The sequence below is a fragment of the Portunus trituberculatus genome, chromosome 20 (assembly GCF_017591435.1).
Source record: "Portunus trituberculatus isolate SZX2019 chromosome 20, ASM1759143v1, whole genome shotgun sequence".
Classification (NCBI taxonomy): Eukaryota; Metazoa; Arthropoda; class Malacostraca; order Decapoda; family Portunidae; genus Portunus; species Portunus trituberculatus.
The window spans coordinates 780,672-784,915 of record NC_059274.1 but is presented as its reverse complement, the minus strand read 5'-3'; positions in this window follow the sequence as shown (position 1 = coordinate 784,915).

The window sequence follows — 4,244 nt, the reverse complement described above, 5'->3', positions numbered from 1 at the left end:
GTAGTTCTTCTTTTCGTACATATCTGAGAAAGAACAGCATAAAATTTCCCGTTGAGGCGTAACATACCAGCGGAAAGTAAGACACGTGAAGGAGACACAGCAAAAATCTAGACACAACATAGAAAGAAGAAAAAAAACAGGAAAATTCGCATATTGTTACCTTGAAATTTCAGCAGAACCCGAGCGAATATGCCTGGCCTGTTGTGCCCCTGGGAATGAGTGCGTTAAAGATTCATGAGGGGGAGACCGAGACAGCAGGTCGGAGGCTGGAGATGAGGAAGAGGGCGTAGGAGTGAATGGTTGCTCTGTTTCGTCATACAACCTTGCCCTGATGAACTGCTGGATTCGAGGCTCTCAGGGGAACACAGACACAAAAAATTAAGGAAAAAGAAAGAAAGCAGCAGTGAGATGGGACTGACCTGTATTGTTTCATTGGTCCAATTTGTTTTGCTATGTTGGGCGTTCGAGATGGAGCAGGAACAGGAGAGGGACAGGAGGGAAGCAGAGAGGCGAGGAGGTGGACAATGACAAGGGAGAGGGACGGTGCAGGATCTGGTTGCGCGATGGAAACACAGATGAAAGGTTGGGAGACGGACAACTGGCCAGGGAAGCAGCTGATAGGACCGAGTGGCGTGCTGGCTGTGTGTGAGGGACTAGGATGGTTCAGCGGATGGAAGAAAATGGATAGGGATGAGTTGGGTGACAGATGCATGGAGAAACTACTTAAAGAGGGATTGTGAAGTGAAAAGTAGTGTATAGGAATGCGTAAGAGAATAATTATACGTGGGCAAGGATAGTTAACCCCTTCAGTATCATGACACGCATTCATATTCATTCTGGTTACTATTTGGCGGTTTTAGACAGCTTCAGAAACATATGTGAGGATTAAAATAGTGAAGACTCTGGCCATTCATTTTCTGGCCTCTATAGACCCATCCTAAAGAAAAATTAGCTAAGACCTGGACTAGCTAAAGAAAATGGCTTGATAGGAGGAATAAGAATAGAAAACTGAGGGATTGGTAAGGGTGGACTAAAAGAAAATTATAGGAGCTACATAGAAAGCTAGACTGCTGGGCTAGGGAAGACTGCAGTGAATAGGGGAGTCTTGCGGTGGGTCAGGGTGGGGTAGGGTGAGTGGGTGCGATCCCCGGCGTGGCATTGTGGTGCAGAGTAGGAGGAAGGTGATTACATTAGTCCGGGGAGGATGTTATGGGGTGGAGGAGTGGCAGGCGGCGAGAGACAGATAATAACACGAGGAACACTTGGTCTGAATGACAGCTGTTGCGGCGCGTCCTCTTGCGTGTTGGGTTTCAAATACTTCCATTCTGAGGTACGAAAAAAAAGGAAAAAAAATATATTCCATCCCTTTTCCGCGTGAGAGAGAGAGAGTGAGAGAGAGAGAGAGCGAGAGAAAAAATAGCGAAGCGTTGTTCCAAACGTGCAGTGCAGCTGAAGTGAACAATAAAGGGCGCGAGTTATAGCAGTTAAAAAGAATAAACGACACTTGGTATTACACACTGACAAAATTTAGAGGCTTTAATAATCATCCTGCTGTGAGTTACGTCTCGTCCTTGCTTCCCTTGACAAAAGAAATAACGATGTCCACGGAGGAGACGCACACTTCACCGTCACAAACACACAGCGGGTTCGTCAGAAAGTACACACTCGCACCGTTTCTTCTGATTAGTTAGGTGTAGTTGGTGAGTACGTGACTGTTTCTCTGTAAAAGTAACAAAATAGTGTCCAGGAAGGAAAGGAACGCCTCACCATTACACACACGCACTTACCAGAAAAAAAAAATGAAAGGAAGAAGGATGATGAAGAGAGTAGGAGAAGGAGGAGGAGGAGGAGGAGGAGGAGGAGGAGGAGGAGGAGGAGGAGGAGGAGGATGCAAAAAACAAAAACGGCGAGAGATGTGAATAAGGAAAGCATGAAGTGGTTTCTCATAATAAACATACTCGCACTCCTTGTTGATTAACATAGTATAGGTGACGATTTCCCCTTAAGAAATAACGGTACTCAACTGTACAAAGAAAAAAACTACATACCGAGGACAGGTACACTCACCATTATACACAGACCAGGATCTTCGGTACAGATAAACTTCTTTCTGTTCAATAAGGCGTAGATGGCGATTCCCCTTAAAAGTAAACAATATTCAGTAAATACAAAGAAAGAACTGCTTACAAAGGAAAGGTACACACACTACTACAAAGAAATCAGGCTCCTCAACACATACTTACACTTTTCCTTCAGATTAGTAAGATATAAGTGTCGATACTTCTTAAAGGTAAAAAATACTTAATAAATACAAAGGAAAAATGTATATAAAGGGAAGATACACACACTATTATAAACAGACCAGGCTCCTTGACACACACACACACACACACACACACACACACACACACACACACACACTCTTCCTTCTGATTAGTAAGACACAAGTATTGAATCTCCTTAAAAATATATATTACTGAATGAATACAAAGAAAAATGCATAAAAAGGAAAAGTACACTGAACATTACACACAGATTAAGCTTTTTATACATACACTCTTCCTTCTGATTAACAGGCGTTGATTCCACCTAGAAATAAGCAATACTTTATAAAATGAATGGATGAATAAATAAACTACACTCAAAAGTACATCCACCATTACAAACAGACAAAGTTCTTCTACACACACACACACACACACACACACACACACACACACACACACACACACACACACTCTCTCTCTCTCTCTCTCTCTCTCTCTCTCTCTCTCTCTCTCTCTCTCTCTCTCTCTCTCTCTCTCTCTCTCTCTCTCTCTTCTGTTTAGTAGGGAAAATAAATAGATAAATAAATAAACTGCACAGAAAATCACACCAACCATTACAAACAGGCCAGGTTCCTCGATAGACACTCAGACTCTTCCTTGTGATTAGTAAGGCGTGGGTAGCGAAGACGTGACGTTAGGGTAAGGGTCTGCAGGGTCAATGAGAGGATGGGGCCTGGAACCCTAACTCTCTGCGGTCATTCTCGCCTGGAACCCTCCACGGCTGAGAATCAACCCTTACTGATTGAATTTGCTCACTATTCGGCAGGTGTGTGTCTGCTCACCTGCGCCTGAATACATTACCCGCACCTGGTCTGTTTTCATTAATATCCCGTGCTATAATTAAAAGGCCGGACTCGGTTATTCTCATGAAATTACGCGCGCAAGGAACCTGATAAATGAAAAGGGAGACAGGAAACAAACGAAGCTGTGAAGGTGGAGTGTGTTGCGACCATTCCTCCTTCCTCCGTGGCCCTCCTCGTCCGTGCCGCCAGCCTGCACATGAGGGAAGGGACGGGAATGGGCGGGAAAGGGCGGGAAGGGCCAGGTATGTACAGGCACCTTACCTTTGGATAATAGAGGCCAGGGATGAGGAAGACGAGGGGGAACGGGAATATAAAGAACAGTGTGGAGTGGAAGAAGGTTACTGAGGCAGGGATACGCTGGAGAAGGACGAAGAGGAAGAAGAGGAGTAGGAGGAAGTTAAGGGGTAAGAGGATGGAGGGAGGAAGAAGGTAACCTGGTTTACGGGAGCGCGGCGCGGCTGACTCCACCAGCTAACAAGGTTGCCCAACAATTTGTGGTTCTCGGGAGATTACAAGTGCACACTAATTTCTGGAGCACGATGGCTAGGTAAGGATGGAGCCAGAGTGCGTGGGAGAGAGAGAGAGAGAGAGAGAGAGAGAGAGAGAGAGAGAGAGAGAGAGAGAGAGAGAGAAGGGGAAGAAGAAGATGAATATGATATGGAGTGAAAATGAAGGTGAAGGAAGAGAAAGAAAAGGAAAAGAGAAGTGAAGAGAAAATAGGAAGGTGAGATGGAGAGAAGTGAGAGTGAAGGAGTGAGGTGAAGGTGAGAGGGAGAAAATGCAGGTAAAATAAGGAAGAGGGAAAGTGAAGAGGGAGAAGGACGATGAGAGAGAGAGAGAGAGAGAGAGAGAGAGAGAGAGAGAGAGAGAGAAAAGAGAAAGAGAGAAAGAGAGAAAGAAAGATGAGAAAAGGGAAAGAACCAGAACATATAGACTGCAGAAAGAAAAAAAAAAGAGAAAAAACAAGGATGAGAAACAGAAGAACAAATGAAAGAGGAAACGAAGACAGAAATAAAAGAAAACAATGAAAAAGAAAACGAATAAGGAAATAGCGGAAGGAAGAAGACTAGGAGAGATATGAAGAAGCGAGTCGATGAGAGGAGAAAGGAGAAGA